The 13,257-nt window shown below is 28.3% G+C and overlaps 2 protein-coding genes across 2 annotated transcripts in view; one reads left to right on the top strand and one right to left on the bottom strand.

The window, feature by feature from the left end:
• The window catches only part of LOC117173355, a 54,316-nt gene that overhangs the window by 8,024 nt on the left and 33,035 nt on the right, over positions 1-13,257 (top strand). The window lies entirely within an intron of this gene.
• Positions 1-13,257, bottom strand: part of LOC117173354 (vacuolar protein sorting-associated protein 37B) — a 57,211-nt gene that overhangs the window by 38,855 nt on the left and 5,099 nt on the right. Inside the window, exon 2 of the mRNA XM_033361863.1 lies at positions 9,332-9,430. The gene's annotated coding sequence lies outside the window, so the exon portion shown is untranslated. The remainder of the gene's footprint in view (positions 1-9,331; positions 9,431-13,257) is intronic.

The raw sequence follows: 13,257 nt of genomic DNA, 5'->3' as shown, positions 1-13,257 counted from the left end.
TGGTTCGCGAGGGGCAGTAGGGGAGGTAAAGCATGGGAAAGGGAGAATTGACTTACTTAATTTATTAACGTCTTAATATGCTTCGAAAACCTTTTTTTTTTTGCAGTCGCACGGTGCCTACTTTGACTAATTTTCTAGATTAGTTTAAAATTGAAAGCAGATTTTTGAGTGGGTTGTGACTTTTGCTCCGAAACGAGTTTTTAATATAATATGTGTCTAGATGTGATCGTAAGGCTTTTGCTCTGCGTACCTGCATTGGCGACACGACCGAGGTAAAAATCGATACATCCGGCATGACGTTATTGCGTCATTGGCCTGTCCCGGAAATCTTATTTATCAAAACAATAATATTTTGAAACAATTATTAAATTAATTCAACTTTGATATGATTTAGTCGAAAATTGGAGTTTTTTTGATGTAAAGTCAGGGTTGCTACAGATCCAGGAATTCTGGAAAATCAGGGAATAATCAATAAACTGAAATTTAATTTAATTTTACTACTTTGTTGAAAATGCGACAATTTTGTCAAAAAATCATTCTTTTTGGTTGAAAATTAACTTTTTTTGTGGAAATTTTCACAAAAGTCAACATTTAGGACACCTTTTTTTCTTAATTGACTGCAAAATCTTGTTTTGGTTGAAAGTTCAACTCTTTTGTTAAAAATTCGTATTTTTGGTTGAATTCGACTGTTTTTGGTTTAATATTAAACCATTTTTTCATCGACATATTGGCAATAATTATTTTTTTTCGTTGAGGATCCATCTTTTTTTTTGAAAATTCAAACTGCTTAGTTAAAACTACTTTTTGAAAATTCATTTATTTAAATTATTCATCATATTAGTTGAAACGCTTTCTTGTTTAAGTTAAAAATGAATATTTTAAGCTACAAATTTAACTATTCCTTTGTGGTCATTTGTCGCACAATATGAATATTCTTAATGACTAATGATTCATCTTTTCTGTTCAACGTTAGTTTCTTTCCATTGCAAATTAATTTTTTAACTGAAAACTTATCTGTTCCATTTTTTCTTGAAACTATATTTCTTTAGTTAAAAGTTTAACTACTTTGCTTAAAATTCATGTATTTTGTTAAAAACGCATCTATTTTGTTAGAAAATTGTTCTTGTTTGTTGAGAATTTATTTGTTCAGTTAAAAAAATCATTCTTTGTGTATTTTGATGGAAATTTATCCTTTTTTATTCAAAATTTGCCTTCTTTGAAAATCCAACTATTTTGTTGAAAGTTCATTTTCCCTTGGCCAAACATTATTTTTTTAGATTTATAATGTGACTTTTACATTTTTGCATGGAAATCTATCCTTTTTAGTTTATTTTATTTAAATATATTTGTGGCTTTGAATTTTTTCATGTTGGATGCAATCTTTTTTCTTCATTGACAGTAAAATCATTCTTGGTTGAAAATTGAACTCTTTTGTTAAAATTTTTTCGTTTTTCTATGATAATTAATCTGTTTTGGTTGAGGATTCAACTAATTTTTTTGAAAAATCGTATCATTTCGTTCGATTTTGCATTTTTTAAATATAAACATATAGAAATATTTTTTGAGTGAAAATATCAACTTTTTCTTGAGAATTTATTATTTTGTTAGAAAATTCATCTTATTTTTGAAAAAAATTAGCTATTTGGTCAAAATTCGATCTATTATTCTATATACTTATAAAAAAAAAAAAATTATGGCGGTCAGAGAAAATGGAAAATTGGTCCAGGAAAAATCACTTTATTTCAAAAATGGGATTTTGTAGCAATCCTGAAATTGAAGCTGAAGGTGGATTAAGGGATCTACAAGCTGGAAAACTTTCCCACTTATCGAATTTGCTAATGTGTGACCCAATTTTTGACTCCACTGGGTATCGAAATAATAATTTGCAGCCTCATCTCGTTGCACGACCTTCGAGTTTGCGATTTACGATATTGAAACTTCTGGCACTACTGACAGAATTACAATAGGCGGGATTTATGAAAATTACAATTGAACTTCAAGGCAAATTCTCTTTCATAATCAACTTTGAACCATTTTGGATGAAGAGAGGGCTTGGACTAATTAAAAAATTAAAATAGTATCAGTAGAAGCATTTTTGAAAAATAGTAGCAAAAAAGTAACATGCAATTTTTGAAATATTAAATATAGTTTCGAAATCCTGCAGCATTTTTTGAAAACCCTTAAAATGTTGAAATTTCTTGAAATCAGTTAAAATCCCTTGGAATCTTTTGAAATCTTTTAAATTTTCAATTTTTCTGATGGTCATTATATTGTTTTAATCAAGTTATCGATAAAGCTTCTTAGCAAACAATTTAAAAAAAAATAGTATCAAAATACTTGCATCGTTAAAAAAAGTGAGATCGAGGGACCTAGTGGCTGAAATTGCTTGTGATAAAAGGTGGCAGCGGTGGGGTGCATCTACTTTCCTCTATTAATTCCTTTTATTTCGCTCATTTATTTTTTTATTTTCCAAAATTCGATCTTGTTTCCTTAAGAAGTATTTATAGCTCCTTAAGACATTTTTTTGAGAATCCCGCAGTGAGAGTGCAGTTTTGCATGAAAATGGCGAAAGATCATGCCCCTCGAAATGAGTCCCGGAAAGGGTGATTTTATCAGTCCCGACGTCGTTCGTCTCTGTGGCTACTTTGAGCGCACTGGTTTCGTACAAGTCCGAGACCCGGAGTTTATGCTTTGTTGTTGGTTCTCTCGTGTTTTTCGTTTGGCCTCGTTCCTCAGTCTTCAATCAATGTGTGAGTGTCTGACTCACACACACATTGTATGTGATACACACACTATTCCTATTTTGCATTCACACGGATAAGCTGTGCGCATGCCTCTGCGCATGTGTGGCCGCGTGGGTGGGGGAGTCCATTAGTGTGCGTGTGAATCACACTATTAAACACACACCTACATGTTCGATGAAAGAGAGACAGAGAGGGGAATATCCTCGTATTCTTCATGCTCATCCTCTCCCCACAGATGCAATTCAGAATTCACTCTACGCGAGAGCTCAACCCTTTTCTGCACGAAAGTATAACGTTGATTGCAAAATTTTAGGTCGAAAAAAGCTTTTAGATTTTTGTTTTGTTTTTTGTTTCAAATAAAGCTTCTAAATAGTTGAAGATTTTTTGAATTTTTAGGCTCACTTTCTGCTCAAGCTTTTGTTCTACGAATGCCTTAGATTTAAAGTCTTAAAGGGGAACGTTGATTTCAGTCTGAAGACAAATTTTAAATAAGATTTTAATTATTTTAATTATTAAGTTTAAAAAATAGTAACTAAAAATAATAATGAAAACTTTAAAGTTATTATTTTAATAATTTTAAACTAAACTACATTTTCGTTTGGAAGCGGTTATTCTTTTGTTAGATTGAAGCATTTCTATAATTTAGTAAGTTTTTATATATGAAAATAAAGTAAAAATTGAGCACATGGAGAAACAAAATTTATCAGGTTCTCGCACAGATTTGATTAAAAAACCACTCTACACCTGGCCTTTTAGCGATAAAAGTGCATGTCCATTAGGGTAGCCATTTTAAAACTAAATTTTTGTTTGAAAAGTTTTACCTGCCAAATTGATACCTTTTAAGAAAAGGCATTTAAGGAGAAAAATTCTTTTTTTTTCTCTAAAACATTATTTGCCAATGGCAACCCATATTCGAAAAAAAATCGGCTGTAAAAGAAAAAAATGAATAGATTGAAATGTTTTTTAAATTAAATTTAGCATGTAAAATTGTGTAAATATAACATTTTAAATACTTTTTTTTTAATATATTGTTCGCTTTTTTCTTGATTTTTCAACATAAAATTGAACAACAATACAACTTTTTAAAATTGAAGGAAATTGAATCTTAAATAGTTGGAAATTAATGTGTTAAAAATTGAACTATTAAAAATTCAATTTTCAACAGTTTAGTTTTCAACAGAAAATAAAAAAAATTTCTACCGTTTGAAATTCAAGATTGAAAATTGAATTTTTAATCAATTTTGAACATTTAAGACTTCAATTTTTAAAAATTGGAGAAAATTGAAAGTTGAATTCGCAACTGTTCAAAATTAAAAATTTTATTTTCAATTGTATAAGATTAAATTTACAACATCTTACTTTCCAACAAAGAATTAAAGAAAAACTAAAAATTCCTTTGTTGAAAATTGAAGAAAATTACATTTTGAACTGTTCAAAATTACAGTAGTAATGAAAGTTGAATTATTCAAAATTGTATTTTCATCGGTTGAAATTGTAACGCTGTAATTTTCTACATTTGAACATTCAAATTTCTTCAAGTATTAATAGTTTAATTTTTAGTAGAAAATTGAAAAAGGAATTTTATACTTATGAAACTTAATTTTTCTATTCAAATTTCAGTAGTTGAAAACTCAATTTTTTTAAATTCAATTATATTCCAGTTTCAACAGTTAAATATTTTAGAGTCAAATTTTCAACATTTGAAAATTGAATTTTCAACATTTTAATTTTCAACAGGTTCATTTTTATCAGAAAATAAAAAATTGAATGTTCAACTTTTAAAAATCGAACAAAATTAAAAGTTTAATTCTCAACTGTTCAAAATTAAAGAATATTTCAAATTCATTTTCCAATTGTTTAAAATATAATTTTTTTTCAATTATCGACATCTTACTTTTCAAAATAAAGTTGTGAAAAAATTAAAAATTTAGTTTTCAAAAATGTTTGAACATAAAATTAATAATTTAAATTTCAAACTATTGAAAATTCATTTTAAAAGTTTAAAATTGAAGTCAACTGAAAATTGAATTTGCAACTATTAAAAATGGAAGAAAATTGAAGATTAAATTTTCAGCTATTGAAAACTTAATTTGCTTCAAATATAAACTGTTTTAAATTCACGTAAAAAAATAAATTATATATATTTTTTTAGTGTTAAAAATCTAATATTTACATAATTTTGCATGATTTAATTAATTAACTTTTTAATTCATAAAAAAGTTTTTCTTAATTTATTTTTTTAGAAATTTCGGAATGTATGAAATTGAAAAAAATCCCAACTCTGACCATCTTGCAAAATTGTGAACTTTAGAAACTACATTATTTCAGAAAAAGAATTTGATTTTCTTCTTAAAGTATGAACTTTAGAAGTTATATTATTAGAGAAAAATATTGTAGTTTTTCGTGACCGATGATTCTTGTTACTTTTTTTATCCTAATCTTTTCGTATATAAACGTCCCACTTTCCTGATAAGAAAAGCGGATTTTTCCATTTTTATTTAGAAATGAATTTTAGAAACTACAGTATTAAGGAAAAATATTTCTCCTTTTGCAGCCGGCATTTTTTAATTTTATCTTTATTTATCATAAATTGTTAATATAGATAATATTTTTGTTTGTTAAAAGAGGACATTTAAAAATTTTTATCTGAAATAGTTCCCGGTTAAATGGGTTTAAGATAAGAAAGGCAAGAGAGGAATGATGAAATTCCTTTTTCTAAAAAAAAGAGTGAAACCGAGTCCCAAAATAAGTGCTTAAAAAAAATTAATTTGAAAGCCTTAAATTTAAAAAAATTAACTTAAGCAACAGAATATTTATTATTTGAATAGAGACTCTTCATATAAATAATTCAAGTTTTCTGAATATTATGATTATTATTAATATATAGAAAGTCTAAAAGAAGAGACTCATTAAATTCAAGATAATTTTTTATCACCCGTATAATGTAAGTAATTTAGGCAATGAAAATAATGAAGAAGCTTTCGAATTATGCTTAATAATGATAGGACTTGGAGAATTTAAAGAGTGAAGTTAAAACGTTTCGTTTATTCCCCGAAGCCCTAAATTTGAAAATTTGTTTAATGAGCCCTACACAAATGATGCGTTTTTCTTTTATTTCCCCATTATTATTCACACACCTGGCAGATATAAACAACATGCAGAACTAATGAGAACGAATGGGAAAACAATTCTGAAAGCGAATATCGCTAAGGGACAAAGGCTTTTTTCAGAGAAAAATTCACAACTATAATTATAATACTTCTAAAAATAAATAATTATCCCTCAGGTGTATATAATGTGTATTCATGTGTATGTATATATCAGCCTTGGACGAGAGCGGCATGGGTGTGTCTGGAAAACGCTATACGCAGAAGCGTTTCTAAGTTTTCCATTCTTTAAAAAAAAAAAAAAACTGAAAATTTGATTTCAATTGAAAAAATATTTTTCGAACCAAAGAATGGGAAATAATTTAGAAAAAGTTTTATGAGTTTGCATTTTGAGATAAGGTTGGAAGCTTCCTTAATTTTGTAATCCTACGATTTAATCAGATAAGGGAAAAAATAAATCCTTTCATACGTGGGATGACCTTTCCCATGAGAAGCCACACCCGATCGATTGGACGTCTCGTTAAAGATCGCAAAACTCGCCTTTCATCCTCTATTTCTCTTTCTTCCCTTTCTTCTTTCTCCTCTTTGCCCCTTTCTCCTTTTTTCTCCTCTTCCATTCCCTCCTCCTTTATTCATTTCTTCCTTTTTTATCATTCTTCATTCTTTTCTCTCTTATTCCGTCATTCGCCATCCATTCGTCTCCCCCCCCCCCTCCCCTTCTATATTCACAAAGTTCTGAAGGTTGTCTGAGCGACCTTACTCTGCAGAGATAAGGGAACGATTAGATTTTAAATCTCGAAACTCTTTACCAAATAAGGTAATTGTTATTTCATTTTCCCGGGGTAATCATTTTATTGTGAAGACGCATCCCACCGCTTCCAATAATAAGACAATTTTCGTTCTCGAAATATTACTTTAAAATACACAACGGGAAGACGATACTGAGGCAGTTGGGATTCGTGTTTTTTTAATTTTGTTTCGAAAATTCGACTTAAAACTGCTAGCGCGCAGGGTTCATTTTACTTTTACAATTCAGTCAGAAAAATATTTGTTTTGAATTTAAGAAATCGTTTCTTTCACATTTTTTTTTTTTTATTTAACCAGCAATAACTTGTGGACAAAGAGCAAGTTTTAAAAACCCCATTGTTTTGTTTGCATTTAAAAATAATGCATGAATTTCATTTGGACGGAAATAGAAAATTAATTAATGCAGCCTCACGTGGCTTATGTGAAACGCTCCACGTGATGTAACATTTATATACAAGAATATAGGATCAGTCTCCATTCAAGAGAGTACGGAAATAATACTACAATTTAATTGAATAATATATATTTACCCAGGGTCACTTTTTTCTTAAACCACTTTTTAGTCACTTTTTTAAATGAAAAAAAAATTCTTCAGCTTACAGAGATGTTAAGAATTTTTTCCAAAAAGAGGGATTAAATTTGAAAAATTGGGAAGCCTTTTGTTGACCTTCAGGAATGTAACAAAATTAAAATTCAAGAAAATTAAAAAAAATGTGATTAATTTTTTTAAGCTGTTTTTAATTTACCCTGAATTCTGGGCAATACCCTTGAAATATATTAAATTTAATTTAGATTTTCATTTTTTTTAGATTCATCCTGAAGACTGAAATTATTTGGAATTCTCTTGAATTCGTATAAATTCTTTGAAATTGCCATGTTTGTTTTTTTAATTTTCTCGGAATGGTTTCAAACTATTAACTCAATTCTCAACAGTTAAATGGATTAAAATTTTTTTTTAGTAACGCTTAATTCCTTTAAACTCACATTGAACTCTTAGTCATTTAATAAAATTTGTTTGAATTCCCTTTTATTTTTTTAATTCAATTCAAGCTTCATGAATTCAATCAATTTTAAAAGTATTTAAAAATCGTTTGGAATTTATTTATTTTTTTACTTATCTTGAATCTTGATGAATTTAATCGAATTTGTCTCATTTCGCCTGAATACCTGTGAATACATGAAAATTGTACTTAAATCATTGGTTTATTTTTTCAATCAATTTTGCTTAATTCACTCAAATTCTTATGCTTTTTTCTTGAATTCTTACAAATTCACTCCAATGTTACGGAAATCAATGTGATTTTTTCAATTTATTTAGAAATCATCCTGAATTAAAAAAAAATCTATTTCATTTATTTGAATTCTCCCTATTTCTTCTAAATTTACTTTCATTTTATCGAAATAATTGGATTTTTTCAATTATTTAGAATTCTTTTAAATTGGGTAGAATTTACACTGAATTCTTATTAATTCCTCTTGAAATCTTAGTAAATCTTTCTGAATTCTTTTAAATTCTTTGGAAATATCTGGATTTTTTTCAATTTCCCCTAAAATCCCTTATATTTTTATATTTTCAGTAAAAGTTTACTGAAGTCGATGGAATATTTTGAATTTTCATTTATTTATCTCAATTTATTTGAATTAATTTACAATTTACCATGAATTTTTATTATTTATGCTAAATTATTTAGAATGCTTTGGAATTCTTTTGAATTTATTTGAATTCCTCCCATTTCTTCTAAATTCAATTTTATTTTATTGATATAAATGGATTTTTGTTTAATTATTTATAATTCTTTTGAGTTACTTTAAATTCAATCAATGGAACATTTTGAATTTTATTAATTTTTTTAATTAATTTGGATTCATTTATAATTTAACATAAATTACTATTAGTTTATCCTGAATTATTTAGAATTCTTTTGAATTGGTTTGAATTCACCCTGAATTCTTATTTATTTGCCCAGAAATCTTAGTAATTGATTCCGAATTCTTTTAGTTTATTTGAAAATCTCTTGATTTTTTTAATGCTTCCTAAATTTTTTGTAATTAATACAATTTTACTGAAATTAATGGAATATTTTGGATTTCTTACCAAGTTTTGAATAAACTGCAATTCTTTTATAATTTACCATGAATTTTTATTAATTTATCCTGAATTAGTTTGAATTATTTGGAATTCTCTCGAATTAATTTTCAGTTTTTCCTGAATTCTTCTAAATTATTCACCCATTTCGTTGAATTAGATTTTTTTAAATTCGCCCTCAATTCTTCTATACTTACATTTATTTCTTACGCATTTCAGCAAATTCTTTTAAGTCCCCTTGATTTTTGTTTAATTAACTAAAAATTTAATGTCCCTTTTTCAAGTTCTTTTTTCTTAAGACACTTTATTATTTTAGACCTGTTCACTTTATTTTATTTCAATCACTCAAAGAGTGAGAAAGGAGGAAGAAGTAGATGTTTTTGCGCGAAGTGACAAAAGTTGCGAAAAGTAATTAAGGAGGAATGAGTAAATTTTTTCTCTATTACGAGGTTCGTTATCGTGGGAAAGGGAAAAGATGATAGCGGCTAGAGAAAAAGGCGTCATCTTGGCTGTCGTCTCTCAATTCACTCGCCGGAAGCTCGAACGGAGAACGATGCATACATACAAGCTTGTTTAATTCGACTCACGTCGGGCCTTGTTCGCTCTTCGCTTTGACGTTGACGTTTCTTCGCTGCAGATGCAATCCTTGTCACAAAGCCAGTCAGTTCTGCAGAAACCAAAAATTCCTGGAAAATCAGAAATGGAATTTCAAATTTAACTTTAAATTTTAGACCAACACGCATTCATAATTTCACTGAAAACTCTCTAGTGATATATAAAGAAAAAAATTATTAATCACTTAATTGACGGACTTAAAATCGATGTTTTGTTCTAAAACTGGTACAAGCAAATAATTCCATATTCATCATGAACGTATCGAGTTCCACCTGAATTGAAAAACTTTTTGGTCCGCCATTTTGAATTTCTCAATTTTGACCATGGATTTTTCATCAGTGAACTAAAAAATCCCTTAGTACTGATTTTCATTCAAATCGCGTGACTTTTGGTCTGCCATAGTAGATCCGCCATTTTGAATTTCGTAATATCAAATTTACATTCGTTATCAGCGACCAAAAAAACTATAGGACACCCAGTTTCGTGAAAATCCATTGAGTTTTACAGGAATTATTCAGATAAGATAATCCCCCCCCCCCTACCCCTCCTTCCGCTTCACCGATACTCTCTTTTCAGAATTCCCCCTCACTTTCCCACTTTTAATTCCACTCTACTTCACCTCCCCCTACTCCCAATCTCATAATCTTCCTCCCTTACTCCCCCTCTCGTAGTCGAAACCAAAACTGTAAGGGAATATTTTGTATTTCTTGTTTAATTCATTTGAATTCATTTAGAATTCTTATTCATTCATTTTTAATTATTTTGAATTCTTTGCAATTCCTTTTAATTCTTTTATATTGACTTTAAGTTTAATGAAGTCAATTGAATATGTTAGATTCTTTTTAAATATGTTTGGAATTCATCCTTAATTCTTATTAATTTATTCGGATTTCATTTTAATCCTTTTTTAATTGTCTTGACTTTTTTATTGTCCATGCATTCTCTTGATTTTTTTTTAAATTCACTCCAATTTTACTGAAATCAATAGAATATTTTGTGTTTTTTTTTTAAATTTTATTAATTTGTATTCATTTGGAATTCACAACGAATTCTTTTATATTATTTTTAAATTTTTTCAATTTATTAGAATTGTTTGAATTAACCCTGAATTGTTTTTACTCACCCGGAATTCGAAAGAACTTAAGGTTAATTCTATCAAGTTTTTAATTTCATCTTCGGCAAAATATACCAGAATAGAAAAAATGAAAGTAAAAATATATAAATTTTGACGAATTAGCTTAATTTTTTATCTAAAAAATATCCATTTTTAATTAAAATCAGAATAGTTAAAATTTTAGTTAAAAAGGGTTATTTTCATCTTTTTTAACGAATTTTTAACAGTGTAGTTAAATTTTCAAACAAAAAGATTAAATTTCCATGAAAAAAGACGAATTTTTAATTAAAATTGATCAATTATCAGCAAAATAGTTCTATAGTTATCAACTGCATTTTTTCATTTAAAATAATAAACATAAAAAAAGTTGGAATTAAATAGTTGAATTTTCGACTAAAAAGATGAATTTTCAATCAAGAGTGGATAAGTTAAATTTGTAGTAAAAAAAAAAAAGAATTTTCAACGAAATATTTGTATCTTCAACCAAAGAAATACATTTTCAAGTAAAAAGATGCATCATTAACAAACGAAAAATTGAATTTTCAACCAAATTGAATCATTTTTGACCATAAAAATGAATTTATTTATTTTATTTTATTATTTAAAATTTCAAAAAATCTTGAATTTCGCAAAAAATACGAATTTTCAACAAAAATTTAATTAAATTTTTTTCTTCTCTTTAACCAAAAATAATGAATATTTTCAACAAAATAAATGAATTTTCAATTATAATGATGAATCATTGATAAACAAAGATTAATTTTTAATGAAATATGTAGTTGAATTTTTGATCAAAATATGAATTCTCAACGAAAAATTTAATAGTTGATATTTCAACCTGAAAAGATTTTAATTTTAAATACCAAAAATACTGAATTCTGCAAAATTAAGACGGGTTTTCAACTAAAGCTTCATTTCATTTTTACAATCATTAATCAAAAAAAAAACAATGAAAAGAAAATTTTTTAACCATAAATGTAAAAGTTACGTTTTCAGCAAAAAAAAATCATAATAAAAAAAAACGAAATTTTAACTAAACGGATGAATTTTTAATCGAATACATAGTGAAGTTTTCAACTTTAAACATGAGCTTTCAGCCAAGAAGATTAATTTTCTACAACAAAAAAATTTATTTTCAATTGAAAAATATTGTTTTAATGCATTTTTAACAAACTAGTACAAGCAGTTGGATTTTGAACCAAAAACAAATATTTTCCACTAAAATAGACAAATAGTCGATTCTCTTCCGGCAACATATGCTGGAATAGAAAATTAAAATTCCAAAAAATACCATCATAGTAGATCTAACTAATTTTTTAACAATAAAATGAAAAATTCTAAAGAAGGAAGTGGCAACACTGGAGGCAAATAACGTTGCAAGTGCGACACACCTCCACAGTTGTCGTAGGTAGGAAACTGACTAGGAAGTCCGTCTATTGTTGGGAAGGTAAAATTTTTTTTTTTTAATTCCGGGACGCCGGAATTGAATTTTGTTATTTTAAAAGAACTGAAAATAAAATTTCTATTTGAATGACAATTGTTGAAACTGGGAGACGTGAATTTTCCAGGGACTGCTTGAGGCCGGGCTCTCTTGCATTATCGACCCTATAGCAACGGCAACGGAACGAATATCACTTTGCACTCTCGCTTTCGATTTGATGGTAGCGCGTTTTCCTGAGCCTCTTGAATTTGGATTTAAGAAGATCCACCATTAAAGCCCCTCCATTTTTTTCATTCAAGTCGACTCATTTTCGCGGAAAAAATAAAGGTTTAGGAAAGGGGGCTAAACTTGGCCCCTCCCGCCCTAAATCTTTGATTACACTCCAGGTCAGTTTCTCGGAGGCAGGGCGAGAGACGGTTGCGACTCGCCTCAGAAGGGCTGCAGTGAGCGAGTACTCAGTTGAGTATATTGCGCATATTATGCATTCAAATTGGAAACGGTTCAAGAGGCCCTGACTGTTTACGTTTCGAGGGTACCGATTTAGTTACAAGGCCAGTGCGAGACAGCTGCCGAAACTGTTATTATATGAGATTTCGAGTATAATTAAATTGAATTGTAATTTAATACAAAATAAAAAAACTTTAATTTGAATTCTTTTTATTCTGAAGATTTTGCAGTCCGAAAAATTATTTTTCTCTGATGAAATTGATATCAATATCCATTTTTCTATATTTGCTTTGGCGAATTTAAAAGCCGTCCTTTGAAATGAACTTTCGAGCTTGTTTTGTGCTTCGGGGGTGCAAAAATAAAAGTTTTCCGTTAATAAATCTTGTCGTCCGTTGTCGTTGTTTACTTTTTCGGGGGGGGGTTGTAGGGGAAATGTATGGGGTGGGGGTGATATTCTCGCTGCTGGCGCTATTTGTCCTATTTTCGGCAGCGCCCCACCCATATTTCGACTCAGCCCCACCCCTTTCCTTTTATTTCATTCCGATTTTACCCCAGCAGCAGACTACTTATAAGAATGAAATTGCAAAACATTACTTTTATTGGGATTTGTTTTAATTATTATTTTTTATATTTTCTCTTATTTATTTTGATTTTCTTGTATATTCATATATTCCTTTAACATCGTCCAAATTCTTTAAAAATTCGTCCTACGATATAGAAATGATTGCCGTTTATTTTTATTTAATTAAATTTATTAGTTTTTTTTAAATTCGGCCAGAGTAAAAAATGAAGAAATGTTTGTTTTTTACAATCCTTAACGCTAATTATTAACTTGTCACATTAATTATTAAATTACAAAATTTCTAAACTTCCAAAATCGGTACTAAATATAAATT

Source organism: Belonocnema kinseyi, chromosome 5 (genome assembly GCF_010883055.1).
Source record: "Belonocnema kinseyi isolate 2016_QV_RU_SX_M_011 chromosome 5, B_treatae_v1, whole genome shotgun sequence".
NCBI lineage: Eukaryota > Metazoa > Arthropoda > Insecta > Hymenoptera > Cynipidae > Belonocnema > Belonocnema kinseyi.
This window is presented reverse-complemented; position numbering and strand designations above follow the sequence as displayed.